The 16,336-nt window shown below is 39.7% G+C and overlaps 1 non-coding gene across 1 annotated transcript; it reads left to right on the top strand.

The window, feature by feature from the left end:
• The first annotated feature begins 15,953 nt into the window (after window positions 1-15,953).
• On the top strand, window positions 15,954-16,060 carry LOC112787114 (small nucleolar RNA R71). The gene has a single exon (XR_003194545.1). It is a non-coding gene; the product is annotated as a small nucleolar RNA R71 (small nucleolar RNA).
• The last annotated feature ends 276 nt before the right edge of the window (window positions 16,061-16,336 follow it).

Below are 16,336 nucleotides of genomic sequence, written 5' to 3'. Positions count from 1 at the left end.
GAGTAATTCTAATAATGCCAAAAGCTGCTTTCTAGTTCAAAGTTCTCCCTATTTATACCATTCTTCTGATCTTCTAGTTGCTTCTTCAAGTCTTGGATATGGGCCTTTGGATCTTGAGTTGAAGTAGTTATCTTCTTCAGTGGGCTCAGCTTTACTTGCAGAGAAAGTATGCAGTAGGTATGGACTTTAGCTTGGGGCGTTAGTGGTGTTAACGTTAAGTGAAACTATGGGGTCGAGAACGTTAGTGACAATCACCTTTTTCACTAATGTTCCTAACCCAAAAATGGTCCACGTTAACTTCAACGTTAATGGCACTAACGTGACCACTAACGTTGCTTCTTGGCCCTTCGCAAAAACGTTACTGGGTTTACCTTTTCCAATTACATTGAGAGTACCCCTTTCTCCCTACGTTAGAGTTCACGTTATTATAGTTAGCGTGGCCTTTAACGTAGGCTTGCCAAATCTTCGAGAGCATTAGTGACACTTACCTTTGTCACCAACGCTTCAAAACGCCCCTTCTTCCCACGTTAGAGTTTACGTTAACTAGGTTAACGTGACTTCTAACGTGGTATTGATAGCCATCTCCAACGTTAGTGACCAAGGTGAGTGTCACTAACGTTGGCTCATCATCCCTCTTCTCCACGTTAGCTTCCACGTTAATGTCATTAACGTGGCAACTAACGTGGCTCATAGTGGCTTAATCCAACCTTAGTGACAAAGGTGAGTGTCACTAACGTTGGTGATTCCTTGCTCCCTCCACGTTAGAGTCCACGTTAACTAGGTTAATGTGACTCTTAACGTGGCAAATATGAGCTTAGTCCAATGTTAGTGACAAAGGTAAGTGTCACTAACGTTGGCATTATCTTCCTCATCCACGTTAGAGTTCACGTTAACTGAGTTAACGTGACTCTTAACGTGGCGAGCTGCCACTTTGGAATGTTAGTGGCACTTACTTTTACCACTAACGTTGGAGTTCTACTTCTCTTCCACGTTAGCTTCCACGTTAACATAGTTAACGTGGCAACTAACATGGGCTATGATGGCTCACGAAGGCATTAATGGCGATCACTTTTCTCATTAACATTGCAAGCTAGTCTCCATTCCACGTTAGTGGTCACGTTAGCTAGACTAACATGGCTACTAACGTGGTTCTTCCTTGCTTCCTTTGTCCTGAAATCAAGCAATAAAGTGCATCAAAGTTCTAATCCAAGTTATGAGACATGCATCATTCAATTTTGTCATTTAATTCATGCATAATTCTCATGAAATCATGTAAAATTCACAATGTTTGCTTGAATCAAGATGTAAGTGATTATTTACCCAAAACTTGCTTATTTCCTAAGAAAATGCATGAAACTACCCTAAAACCATAAAGAAAAGGTCAGTGAAACTGGCCAAAATACCCTGGCATCATAACACCAAACTTAAAGCTTGCTTGTCCCTAAGCAAGTACTTGAACAAGAGAATGATGAATGAAATGACAAGATGAATGAATCATTCTTGTGGAACTCATGTCCTTGGTTTTATGGGGTTTCATGCATAGCAACTTAGGTTCATTCCTTTACTGGCTTTCAGACCTTTATCATGCCTTGGAACACTCACTTGATGGCACCCTTTGAGACTGTTATTTATTGATCCCTTTGTCTTTCCAAGGTTTATTGCATCCTTAGGCTAAGTGTTCTGTGAGAGGGCGACTCTTTAAGATAATTTTTCAGCCAACACTCCTGAACCAGTTGGTTCAAAGTGCTAGGTGTTGAAACACCCCTAAGGACTTACTCCCTCAAGTCTCTCTCCCCCATACATGCACACCACAGGCACATGGTTTGTTATTTTCTTTCCTTGAGGTCTTGGTGTCCAGCACCTCTTTGGGTTACTAAATGTTCTGTAGCAAGGTTGCTCTTGATAGTGGATTTTTAGTTGATAATCCCGGGTTAGTTAACCCAAGTTACCAAGTGATGAAGTACTCCTAAGAACTTATTCATCCAAGCAGATCCTTGGTACAAGAGCACCACAAATACATCCCTCAAGGTTCAAGCCCTTGGTGCCTAGCCTTATTCTTTATTACCTTTCTTTCTTTTTCAACTCTTAGTGTTCTTTTCCTTTTTCTTATTGGGATCTTATTATTTAGCTAGTCTCATGGGGTATGTTTCAAGCATATGATTCAGGACAGATAGTTGTCTTCCCACCTTGTTGGTGAACCAACTTAGCTAAGTGATTACTACACCACAAATTTAAGGACTTGCTCCACAAATTGAACTCCACTCTGGTCTTTCATAACATCTCTTTTTATTTTGCTTAAAAGGACAAACATACAATAAGCAAGATGCAGATGAAGATAGGTAACTTGAACCAGCACACATATGAAAAAGGCAAGAAAAATACTAAAGACAGCATTGAAAAACCTAAACTACCATGGAAGCATGTTCTATTTCATACATGATTTTCCTTATTTAATACTTGAAAAAGATGGGACAATGAGGGAACTCCACCACCTTTTACTCATGGGGGTGCTCATGCTCTCCCTCTTGTTTGTCATCATCCATAATTTTTGCATTTTTCTTCGCCTTCTTGGATGATGGTACACCAATTCTCCAGGAGATTCCTACAAAGTCGTTGGAAGTTGCTTGTTCCCAAAGCACTTGAGAAATAGTTAGTATGCATGTATGCTTGTGAATTTCTGAACTTAACTTGGTGTGTGAACACCAAACTTAGTTCCTTGCCTAATACAGCAGGTTGAATACATGTAGAAAAGCTCATGTATTGTTATCAGCAAAACAACTATGAACTAGAAACTAACTACTGTTAAGTGGTTCCCCTGATTGGTTGGATTTAGCAATTTGCCCTTGAAGGAGTGTAGTGTGATTCTAACTGAAATCTTTGGTGGAACACCAAACTTAGAATTACACACTCACTCTTGTATTGCTTTGGTGTGTAACACCAAACTTAGCTCCTCACAATATGGGGAAAACTACTTGTGATTTTTATTGAAATGCAAAATAAAAGAAAACTACCTTAGGTTGGGTTGCCTCCCAACGAAGTACTCTTTTAGTGTCGCTAGCTCGAGGATTCCTCCATTATTTGAGGTGATACTTCACTTTGGGGTTTTCCCCCATGTTGCCAATGTAGTGTTTGAGCCTTTGTCCGTTCACAGTGAACGTCCTCTTTGAACTTTCCTCCATGATTTCTACGTGCCCATACGGCGAGACCTTTGTGACAAGAAAGGGTCCTGACCACCTTGATTTGAGTTTTCCAGGGAAAAGTCTTAATTTGGAATTGTAGAGGAGCACTTGCTGTCCTTCTTTGAAGCTCCTGGGTGTCAAATGGAGGTCGTTCCTTCTCTTTGCCTTTTCTTTATAAATCTTGGCATTTTCATAGGCTTGAGATCTGAACTCCTCCATTTCTTGCAGCTGCAAGACCCTCTTTTCACCAGCAGCAATGCTATCAAAATTTAGCAGCTTGAGAGCCCAGAGGGCATCATCCAGCTTTGGTGTTTTGAATGCCGTTCTGTATGCCCACAGAGCATCATCCAGCTTCTTCGACCAATCCTTTCTTGATGCTCCCACAGTCTTTTCCAGAATCATTTTTAGCTCTCTGTTAGATATCTCAGTTTGCCCACTTGTTTGGGGATGGTAAGGCGTGGCAATCTTGTGTTTCACCCCGTATCGTAGGAGGAGAGCTTCTAGTGTTCTGTTATAAAAATGGCTCCCTCCATCACTGATGAGTGCTCGTGGGACTCCAAACCGGCTAAAGATATTCTTTCTGAGGAAGATCTTGACCACCTTGTTATCATTTGTTGGGGTTGCAATAGCCTCTACCCACTTGGAAACATAATCCACTGCTACCAAGATGTACTTGTTTGAATATGAGGTTGGGAATGGTCCTATGAAATCGATTCCCCACACATCAAACAGTTCCAATTCTAAGATGAAATTTTATGGCATCTTATTTCTTTTGGGTAAGTTTCCAGCTCTTTGACATTCATTGCAATTCTTTACCAGTTCTTTGGCATCTTTGAAAAGGGTGGGCCAAAAGAATCCACTTTGTAACATCTTGGCTGCAGTTCTGTCCCCTCCAAAATGGCCTCCATAGCATGAGTCGTGGCAGTTCCACAAGACCTCTCGTCCCTCTTCTTCCGAAACACATCTTCTCAGGATTCCATCTGGACACTTCTTGAAGAGATATGGCTCATCTCAGACAAAATATTTCGCATCATTGATGAGCTTTCTCTTTTGATGTTTGTTGATCTCTGGAGGTAAAGCCCCAGTTGCCTTGAAATTGGCAATGTTTGCAAACCAAGGTGCTTTGTGAACCGTCATTAACTGCTCATCTGGGAAACATTCATTCACACTTGTACCATGTGTTCCACACTTATCACGAGGGATTCTAGACAGGTGATTGATGCGTGAGCATCTTGTCTATCTTTTCCTAGTGAATTTGCATCTAATTTGTTGAGTTTAATTAAGAATTAATTATATTTTAGCCACTATGGATGCTATTTTGAGTTTTGTACAATTTTATTTAATTTAGGTAGCATTCGGATGGATTTGATGAAGTTTCTGCAGAGAAAGAAAAGAAGCCAAGGAGATGACCAACGAATACCGACGCGGACGCATGGCTCACACGACTGCGTGGAATGGAGGAAATCGCAATGACGCGATCGCGTGCCTGATGCGATCACGTGGACTGGAATCTGCACAAATGACGCGAACGCGTGGATGACGCGGACGCGTCACATGCGCCACGTGCAGAAAATGCAGAAAAACACTGGGGGCGATTTCTGGGCTGTTTTAACTCAATTTTCAGCCCAGAAAACACAGATTAGAAGCTGCAGAATGCACAGAACAAGTGGTCCCCACCCATCAACTGAAGATCTGTTAATTAATTCAAATTTAAATTCAAATCTTAAATTAGGAAAAGATATTATTTTAAGTTTAATTTTAAATATTAGATTTTAAATTTATTAGGATTAGTTATAAAAAGGGATCTGATGCCATCAGATTGGAACTCTGTACATTTTTACCTGAATCCTTATTTTCTCTTTTCCATGAGCAACTAAACCTCCACTGTTAAGGTTAGGAGCTCTGTCTATTTCTATGGATTAATTTTATTGCTTTTACTATTTTAATTTATGTATGGATTTACAATTTAAGAATTTTTTTCGCTCTTTATTTTATGAATTTGGTTGGAACGGAAGTATGACCCTCTTTCTATTTGAGTTCTTGTAAAACTTGGAAAAGCTCTTTACCTGAACAACAGCTTGAAAACTATTTCTCCTAAATTTTAATTATCTGATTTTAATAGGATACGTGACATATAATCCTTTTACCTCTTGGAAAATTAAAGTTTTTATGGCATATAAACTAGAAATTGATTATCACCCTCTAATTGGAATTAATTGACCAAGGAATTGGTAGTTAATGAATTTTAGAGGAGACTAGGAAGGTCTAAGGAATTAGGGTCTAGTCACATACAATTTGCCATACATTAAATCCTGCATAATTAAATTAGTTAGTAAGAAAAGTTAATCCGGAAAAATAGATAACTCTGAAACCATAACTATCTTCTCCATATTTTTTCCAAAGTATTTACTTGCCTTTCTTCAATATTTTTGATATTGTTTAATGTCTTTTATATTGCATCTCAACACCAATTTTTGTTTGTCTAACTAAGCCTATCAAACACTATTGTTGCTTAGTCCATCAATCTTCGTGGGATCGACCCTTACTCACGTAAGGTATTAATTGGTACGACCCGGTGCACTTGCTGGTAAGTTAGTGGGTTATAAATACCGCACCAAATTTTTGGCGCCGTTGCCGGGGATTGACTGTGATTAACAACTATTAGTTGTTTGATTGCTTAGATTAGGCGTTTTTGATTTTAATTAGTTTTATTATTAGTATTATTAATTTTTATTTTTTATTTTTGTTTGCTTTAATTCCCATAAAAAAATTTTCTTTTCTTTGTTCTTTCGTTAATACCCCCCTCCGCTGATTGTTTCGTTCACGTCCCTTCCCCCCGTCCCCTGTTTTCTTTTATTTCACTTTCTTTTTATTTTTCTTATTTAAATCTTGTTAGTTTTTTTTTATTTAGTTTATTTTTATTTTTCTTTTTATTTTCATTTTTCTTTTCTTCGTTTTACTTTGTTTTTTTATTATTATTTTTTTTACTTTTTATATTCTATTAGTTCTATTTTATTATTGTCTTTAAATTTAAAAAAATAAAAATAAATAAAAATAAAAATAAAAATTTAGTATTAATATTTTTTTCTTAATTTTTGAAATTAAGTTTGGTGCTACCCAATTTATTTTATTTTAATTTTTCTATTTATTTTTTCTTTTAAAATTTTGAAATTTTTTATTTTCAGTTATTATTTTTGAAATTTTTATTTATTTATTTAGTATTTTTATTTTATTATTTTACACAGGTTACCTCACAGGGACTTCTCTGCATTCTGATGTAGAGAGTCCCATCTTTTCTTGTCTTCTGTTTGTTTATGCGCAGGAACAGAGACAAAGAAAATCTCTTAGACTTTGATCCTGAACCTGAAAGAACTTTCAGGCGGCGTTTACAACAAGCAAGACTTTACAAGGCTACAGAATCCAATATGAATCCTAATAATAATGCTAATGCCAATGTGACAAATCCGAATGGGGATGATCAACAAAGGAGAGTGCTTGGCTCTTATTCTGCTCCTACTGCAGATCTTTGTGGAAAGAGCATTGTGGTGCCTCCTATAACTGCAAACAACTTTGAGTTGAAGCCACAATTGGTCACCCTGGTGCAACAAAATTGTCAGTATCATGGTCTTCCTCACGAAGACCCGAATCAATTTATATCTAATTTTCTACAGATATGTGATACTGTGAAGACAAATGGAGTGAACCCAGAGGTGTACAAACTCATGCTTTTCCCATTTGCTCTGAGGGATAAGGCAAAGCTATGGCTAGATTCACAACCAAAAGAGAGTCTGAATACTTGGGATAAGGTTGTTACAGAGTTTCTCACTAAATTTTTCCCACCAAAGAAGCTGACTAAGCTTAGGTTAGAGGTTCAGACCTTCAGACAGAAGGAGGGAGAAACACTTTATGAAGCCTGAGAGAGATACAAGCTACTGACTAGGCAATGCCCTCCGGACATGTTCTCCAAATGGACCCAACTAGATATCTTCTATGAAGGCTTGGGTGAGATGTCCAAGATGAGCTTAGATACTTCTGCAGGCGGTTCACTGCACAAGAAGAAGACACCAGAGGAGGCTATTGAGCTGATTGAATTGGTTGCAAGCAACCAATATTTATACTCATCTAACAGGAATCCTGTGAACTCTGAGACCCCTCAGAAAAGAGGCATGTTGGAGGTAGAAGCTGTGAATGCTCTTCTTGCTCAGAATAAGCTTATGTCTCAGCAAATAAATCTACTTACTCAACAGATGGGTGGCATGCAAGTCTCAGCTATCAACACCCAAAACCCACCACAGGAAGTCTCTTATGACATGGCAGGTAACTTTATGCAAAATGATAATTATGATTATGCTCAACCTTCTCCTGAACAGGTGAATTACATAGGGAGTGGTCCTAGGAATCCCAACAATGATCCATATTCTAAGACATACAACCAGGGATGGAGAAATCACCCAAATTTTGGATGGAGGGACCAACCTCAGAAACCTCAGAACTTCAGCAATACTTCTCAGGGTGGTTTCCAGCAGAACAATGATTTGGAAACAATATTGACAGGTTTTAGACAGGAAACCAGAGCATCCATCAAGAACCTGGAGATTCAAATGGGTCAATTAGCCACAAAAGTTAATGAAATTGATCAGAGGACCACTAATAGCCTTCCTGGTAACACAATTCCAAATCCAAGAGAGGAATGCAAGGCTATCACCGTAATAAATGAACAAGTGGCAAGTACGGAAGCACAAGTTATACAGGAAAACCAGAGCCTCTATTAGAAACTTAGAGGTGCTAGTGGGCCAACTGAGCAAGCAAATACTTGAGAGGTCTACAAGTACATTTCAAGAGGATACAGTGGTGAACCCAGGAGAAGATTTCAAGGCTATTCAATTGAGAAGTGGTAAAGTAGCTGGCTCTGAGACCAAGGCCAATGAAGAGCTAGTTGAAAAGGAAGCTCCAGAGGAGAAGAAGGGAGAAGTGGAACACACCCCTCCAAAGCGTGCAGACAACCCATTCCCAGACTCTCTTGACACGTATCCTACTTTGCCAAAGGCTCCTGAGTACAAGCCTAAAATGCCATATCCTCAGAGACTTCAAAAGGAGACCAAGGACAAACAGTTTTCAAAGTACTTGGAAGTCTTTAGAAAGTTGCAAATCAATATTCCTTTTGCTGAGGTTTTGGAACAAATGCCTCTCTATGCCAAGTTTATGAAGGAGTTGTTATCAAAGAAGAAGCCTTTAAAGGAAAATGAGACAGTGGTCCTGACTAAAGAATGCAGTGCCATCATTCAGAATAACATACCAAAGAAGATGCCAAATCCAGGGAGCTTTCAAATTCCATGCACCATTGGGAGCACAACCTTTGAGAAAGCGTTATGTGATCTGGGAGCAAGCATCAATTTAATGCCCTTATCTGTGATGAAGAAGCAGCAGATCCAAGAGGCACAACCTACAAAGATAGCATTACAGATGGCGGACAAATCTATGAAGCCTGCATACGGATTAGTGGAGAATATCTTGGTCAAAGTGGGTAAGTTCTTCCTCCCAGCAGATTTTGTGATTCTTGATACAGGGGAGGATGAGAATGCCTCTATAATTCTAGGAAGACCATTCCTAGCCACTGGAAGAGCTATGATTGATGTAGAAGTGGGTGAATTAGTGCTTAGAGTGCATAATGAGTAACTGGTCTTTCATGTCTTCAAAGATGTGCATTCAACAGGTGAAGAAGAGAGGTGCATGCAGGCTCAGCTTATTGATCCAAACCTTCAAGAACCCCCCGATGATGCACAGCTGAATTTGCAACTCAAACTTCCTGTGGTGACAACCGATAGAATTTTGCCTGACATCAAACCTAAGTTTGGTGTTGGAACTGCATCATCTACCAAGGAGGAGGTCCCCAAAAAGAAAAAGATACCCAGAGGATGGAAAAACAAAAAGATCTCCACTGAAGGTTTCTCCCCAGGAATGAAGGTGGTGTTGACCAGCAATCCAGCATGGGTTTATACAGTAATCAGAATCCTCTCTCTGGAGCATATTGAGCTACGTTATGGAGACACAAGAAAGAAGTTCAAAGTAAGGGGTAAAGAGTTGAGCCCTTATGATCCTCCCCCTTAGAGGAGCTGACCATCAAGCTAGTGACGATAAAGAAGCGCTTGTCGGGAGGCAACCCGATAATTTCGTATCCTTAGCTATTTTTCGTAGTAGTAGTTCCCTTAGTTATTTTATTTTTATTGAGTTCTTACTAATTTTCTGATCATGCAGCTATGTTCTTCCAAGAACCGAACACCTCAAGCTATATTCCGAAAAAAAAAAAGAGCGCACACGACGCGCACGCGTTGTTGACGCGTCCACGTCAGATGGGTGTGTGTGAAAAAAATATATTTGACAGATAGTTGCGAGGGAGTGGCGCTGGAATAGTGCCTTTGGCACAAATTATTCCATGCGACCGTGTCGATGACGCGCCCGTGTCATGTGGAAAAACGGCCTCCCACGCGTCCGCGTCACTCACGCGAACGCGTGACCTGCAGAATCGACATAAAAGAGTGTTTGGACAGAGAGTTGTGCTGGCTTGGGGCAAGAAGTGTGCTAAAAGCACAAATTTAGTCACGCGAACGCGTACCCCACGCATTCACGTCAGTTTCACATATCGGCCATCCACGCGATCGCGTCCCCCACGCGTTCGCGTCACTTCAATAGTGCACTAAGCGCGCGATCGCGTGACTCACGCGTCCGCGCCGCTTGCGCCGCACACCTCCACCAGTTCGCCGCCAGTTTTTAATTTTTTTTATTCTCTCTCCCAAATCCTAAATCTCTCTTGTTCTTTTATCCTTTTATTCTTATTTCAGTATAATATTTGTTTCTTTCTATTTTCAGTTATTCTTTGCTTGAGGACAAGCAAACCTTTAAGTTTGGTGTTGATGCTTCGCTTAGAAGTTTTCTGTTTATTCCTATGACACCAAAAGGGAGGCGAATCATCTTCACTGAGGAGCACAACCTGAAGAATAAATGACCGCTAGGATAACTAAGGTGGTTGAGTTCCTTTCATTTTTATTTCCTCCCCTCTTTTTCTATATTATGTTCTGATTTTCTGCTATTTTTGCTTTGTTTGTTGCATGATCCTTTATTAGTTAGAATCCTAGGACTAGTTTAATTCTCCCTATTGCTTTAATTCTGAAAAGATGTCTCATGTATTACTCACTGAGCGTGAATTCAAAAAAAAAATACAGGAGTGATATATTGCATGAGAAAGTGGGTATATATTGAAGAATAGTCTTATTTACTTAAATGTGGTGGTATTTTCTGTGATTCTGAATGCATGACATGAATAGTGCATATTTTTGATAGTGAAGTTTATGAATGTTAAAAATTGTTGGCTCTTGAAAGAATGATGAAAAAGAGAAATGTTATTGATAATCTGAAAAATCATAAAATTGATTCTTGAAGGAAGAAAAAGCAGTGAAAAACACAAAGCTTTCGAAAAAAAAAAAAGAGAAAAGAAAAGAAAAGCAAGCAGAAAAAAGCCAATAACCCATCAAACTAAAAAGGAAAGGATAAAAAGGATCCAAGACTTTGAGCATTAATGGATAGGAGGGCCCAAAGGAATAAAATCCTGGCCTAAGCGGCTAAATCAAGCTGTCCCTAACCATGTGCTTGTGGCGTGAAGGTGTCAAGTGAAAAGCTTGAGACTGAGCGGTTAAAGTCGTGATCCAAAGCAAAAAGAGTGTGCTTAAGAACTCTGGGCACCTCTAACTGGGGACTCTAGCAAAGCTGAGTCACAATCTGAAAAGGTTCACCCAGTTATGTATATGTGGCATTTATGTATCCGGTGGTAATACTGGAAAACAAAATACTTAGGGTCACAGCCAAGACTCATAAAGTAGCTGTGTTCAAGAATCAACATACTGAACTAGGAGAATCAATAACACTATCTGAATTCTGAGTTCCTATGGATGCCAATCATTCTGAACTTCAAAGGATAAAGTGAGATGCCAAAACTGTTCAAGATTGCAGTTGTAAACCCCACTATAAGAAGAGACATGAGCTTAATCGAACTCTCATTCTCATGCAAATTCACATCCTAAGCTTATATTAGTGTTTGTTGCTTGAGGACAAGCAACAGTTTAAGTTTGGTGTTGTGATGTGTGAGCATCTTGTCTATCTTTTCCTAGTGAATTTGCATCTAATTTGTTGAGTTTAATTAAGAATTAATTATATTTTAGCCACTATGGATGCTATTTTGAGTTTTGTGAAATTTTATTTAATTTAGGTAGCATTCAGATGGATTTGATGAAGTTTCTGCAGAGAAAGAGAAGAAGCCAAGGAGATGACCAGCGAATACCGACGCGGACGCATGGCTCACGCGACCGCACGGAATGGAGGAAATCGCAATGACGCGATCGCGTGCCTGACGCGATCGAGTGGACTGGAATCTGCACAAATAACGCCAACGCGTGGACGACGCGGACGCGTCATATGCGCCACGTGCAGAAAATGCAGAAAAACGTTAGGGGCAATTTCTGGGCTATTTTAACTCAATTTTCAGCCCACAAAACACAGATTAGAAGTTGCAGAATGGACAGAACAAGTGGTCCCCACCCATCAACTGAAGATCTGTTAATTAATTTAAATTTAAATTCAAATCTTAAATTAGGAAAAGATATTATTTTAAGTTTAATTTTAAATATTAGATTTTAAATTTATTAAGATTAGTTATAAAAAGGGATCTGATGCCATCAGATTGGAACTCTGTACATTTTTACCTGAATCCTTATTTCCTCTTTTCCATGAGCAACTAAACCTCACTGTTAAGGTTAGGAGCTCTGTCTATTTCTATGGATTAATTTTATTGCTTTTACTATTTTAATTTATGTATATATTTACAATTTAAGAATTGTTTTCGCTCTTTATTTTATGAATTTAGGTGGAACGGAAGTATGACCCTCTTTCTATTTGAGTTCTTGTAAAACTTGGAAAAGCTCTTTACCTGAACAACAGCTTGAAAACTATTTCTCCTAAATTTTAATTATCTGATTTTAATAGGATACGTGACATATAATCCTTTTACCTCTTGGATAATTAAAGTTTTTGTGGCATATAAACTAGAAATTGATTATCACCCTCTAATTGGAATTAATTGACCAAGGAATTGGTAGTTAATGAATTTTAGAGGAGACTAGGAAGGTCTAAGGAATTAGGGTCTAGTCACATACAGTTTGCCATAAACTAAATCCTGCATAATTAAATTAATTAGTAAGAAAAGTTAATCCGGAAAAATAGATAACTCTGAAACCTTAACTATCTTCTCCATATTTTTTCCAAAGTATTTACTTGCCTTTCTTCAATATTTTTGATATTGTTTAATGTCTTTTATATTGCATCTCAACACCAATTTTTGTTTGTCTAACTAAGCCTATCCAACATTATTGTTGCTTAGTCCATCAATCCTTGTGGGATCGACCCATACTCATGTAAGGTATTACATGGTACGACCCGGTGAACTTGCCGGTAAGTTAGTGGGTTATAAATACACCAGTGATCTGCTACCTTGTTCTCCACTCCCTTCTTGTCTCTAATTTCAAATGAGGTATGATCTAAACTTGTCAAATGAGGTATGATCTAAACTTGTCAAATGCAAAAACTATTGCCAGCAACTCCTTTTCAGTAGTGGTATAGTTTCTTTGAGTATCATTAAGGATATTGCTGGCATAGTATATTACATGGACTAAGTTCTCTTTCCTCTGTCCTAACACTGCCCCAACTGCAAAGTCAGATGCATCGCACATCAGTTCAAATGGTAAGTTCCAATCAGGTGGGGAAATGATAGGGGCAGAGGACAGCCTCTTTTTTAAGTTTTCGAAAGCTAGCATGTACTTTTTATCAAAGAGAAATGGTGTATCAGATGCAAGGAGATTGCTTAAGGGCTTGGCTATCTTTGAAAAATCTTTAATAAGCCATCTGTAAAAGCCAGCATGCCCTAAAAAACTCCTAATTGCCTTGACATCACTTGGTGGAGGTAATCTTTCAATGAGATCCACCTTAGCTCTGTCTACCTCAATGCCCTAGTTAGACACCTTATGGCCAATGACTATTTCTCCTATTACCATGAAGTGACATTTCCCCCAGTTCAAGACCAGATTGGTCTCTTGACATCTCTTTAACACCAGGGCTAGGTGATATAGACAATTAGGAAAGGAATCTCTGAATACTGAGAAGTCATCCATAAAGACTTCGATGAATTTTTCTATCATATCTGAGAAAATGGAGAGCATGGAGCGTTGGAAGGTTGCAGGTGCATTGCATAGCCCAAATGGCATGCGCCTATAGGCAAACACTCCATATGGGCAAGTAAAGGAGGTTTTCTCTTGGTCTCTTGGATCAACCACTATTTGGTTATATCCTGAATAACCATCGGGAAAACAGTAATATGCATGTCCTGCAAGTCTTTCCAACATCTGATCCATGAAAGGAAGGGGGAAATGATCTTTTCGTGTAGCTTCATTGAGTTTTCTGGAGTCTATGCACATCCGCCATCCTGTGACGGTCCTTGTAGGGATTAGTTCATTCTTCTCATTGGGAACTACAGTGATTCCTCCCTTTTTTGGGACAACTTGTACAGGGCTGACCCATGGGCTGTCTGAGATCAGATAGATCACTCCTCCTTGCCACAACTTCATGACTTCTTTCTGTACCACTTCCTTCATGACTGGGTTCAGCCTCCTTTGGGGTTGAATGGATGTTTTGGCATCATCTTCCAACAGTATCTTATGCATACATATGGCCGAACTGATTCCCTTCAAGTCAGCAAGGGTCCATCCTATGGCATATTTGTGCCTTTGTAATACTTGGAGTAGCTCTTCCTCTTGTTCTTGGCTGAGGGATGAATTTATGATCACTGGATAACTTTCATTTTCTCCTAGATATGCATACTTGAGAGTGGGTGGCAGTGCCTTTAGTTCAAGTTTGGGTGCTTCTTTCTTTCCATTCTTCTCCTCTATTGTGCACTGAGCTTGAACCTCAGCTGTTGCAGCTTCTTCGCTTGATGCTGATTCCTCCTCTTCTGTTAACCCCTCAAGTTCTTCATCTTCAAAAGTCTCTTGTACTACATCTTCCAGTGAGTCCAACCTCATACATTCTCCCAATGGTTCCTGTGGGTAGTTCATGGCCTTGAACACATTGATCATCATTGTTTCATTGTGTAGTCTAAGGGTAAGTTCGCCCTTTTGGACATCGATGACAGCTCCGGCAGTAGTTAAGAATGGTCTACCCAAGATGATAGAAGCCTTAGCTCCTTCCTTCATGTCTAACACTACAAAGTCTACTGGAAAGATAAAGTCTCCTACCTTCACTAGCAAGTCTTCCACTATGCCGTGAGGAAATTTGAATGATCGGTCTGCCAGTTGTAAGGCCATTTTTGTTGGTTTGGCCTCCTCAATCTTCATTTTTCTCATCATAGCTACAGACATCAGATTTATGCTGGCTCCTAAATCACATAGAGCCTTCTCCACTGTTATTTCTCCTATAATACAAGAAATCTGGAAGCTCCCAGGATCCTTCAATTTCTGGGGTAGTTTATGCTGAATGATGGCACTGCATTCCTCGGTTAGTATCACCGTATCGTCGTTCTTCCAGCTTCTCTTCTTGGTCATCAACTTCTTCAAGAACTTGGCATAGAGCGGCATTTGCTCTATTACTTCAGCAAAGGATTTGTTAATCTGCAGTTTCTTGAAGATTTCTAAAAATCTGGAGAACTGGCTGTCATCCCCCTTCTTCCTCAATTGTTGAGGATATGGGACTTTCAGAACATATGGCTTCAGCTCTTCTTCCTTTTGATGTGAGTTGGAGGTGGGGACTTGAACTTCATCTTATTCCTCCTTTATTCTAATTGAATCTTTCTCCTATCGTTTCTTGGAAGTCTCCTTCAATTCCTTCCCACTTCTGAGGGTAATAGCTTGACATTCCACCCTTGGCCTTGACTCAATGTTGCTGCAAAGGTCATGGCCAGGAGCTTGCTGAAATAGGTAGCCAATTTGTGTCTCAAGTTTCTTGATGGCAGCATCTTGATTTTGCATGTTGGATCGCACTTCCTCTCGGAACACCTTACTATCTTGGATCTCCTTGCATATGCCTTCAAGTAGAGTTTTAATCCTTGAGAGTTTTTCTTTCGATAATGGAGAGTTGAGATTGGAAGGATGAGAAGGGCCATTTTGACTTTGGTATGGATGTTGAGAAGTGTTGTTAGGTGGGTGTTGATATGACCTCTGTGTGGAGTGTTGGTGAGCTGCATTGTTGTTGGGGTTGTGGTGTCTCTGATCTTGGCCTTGATCCTGTTGGTTTCCCCACCCAAAGTTTGGGTGGTTCCTCCAACCGGGATTATATGTTTTGGAGTATGGGTCATGGTGCTGCCTAGGTGAATTTCCAATGTAGTTGGCTTGTTCCTGATCACCTTCTGCTCCTTCATTTACTCCTTCTTGAGCTGCTGCTGAAGTGGTGATTGCTGCCACTTGATTCCTCTCCATGTTTTTGGTAAGGTCAGCCAACTGCTTGGTAATAAGCTTGTTTTGAGCTAGCAGTGCATCCACATTGTTTAGCTCCATCACTCCTCTAGTGTTGCCTCTTTCAAATGCATAGAATTAGTCATTCTCTGCTACAGTCTCAATGACATCTATGGCTTCTTCAATTGTCTTCTTCTTGATCAGAGATCCCCCGGATGAGTGGTCTACTGCCTTCTTTGATTCATATGAAAGGCCTTCATAGAAAATGTGCAACTGCACCCATTCATTGAACATATCTGGTGGGCATCTTCTTGTCAGGTCCTTAAACCTCTCCCATGCTTCATATAGAGTCTCACCATCTTGCTGCCTGAAGGTTTGTACCTCAGCTCTCAACCTGTTGATTCATTGAGGAGTATAGAATCTTGCCAAGAATCTGTTCACCACGTCTTCCCAGGTTGCTAAACTCTCCTTTGGAAAGGATTCCAGCCATTTAGATGCTTTGTCCTTGAGTGAGAAGGGAAATAGAAGTAGTCTATAGGTGTCAGGGTGAACACCATTAGACTTCACAGTATCGCATATCCTCAGGAAGGTGGTTAGATGTTGATTGGGGTCTTCTTAGACACTTCCTCCGAATGAACAATTGTTTTGAACAAGGGTGATAACTTGTGGCTT

This window comes from Arachis hypogaea, chromosome 20 (genome assembly GCF_003086295.3).
Source record: "Arachis hypogaea cultivar Tifrunner chromosome 20, arahy.Tifrunner.gnm2.J5K5, whole genome shotgun sequence".
Taxonomy (NCBI): Eukaryota; Viridiplantae; Streptophyta; class Magnoliopsida; order Fabales; family Fabaceae; genus Arachis; species Arachis hypogaea.
Note: the sequence above shows the minus strand (reverse complement) of the source record. Positions and strands in the feature narration are given on the sequence as shown.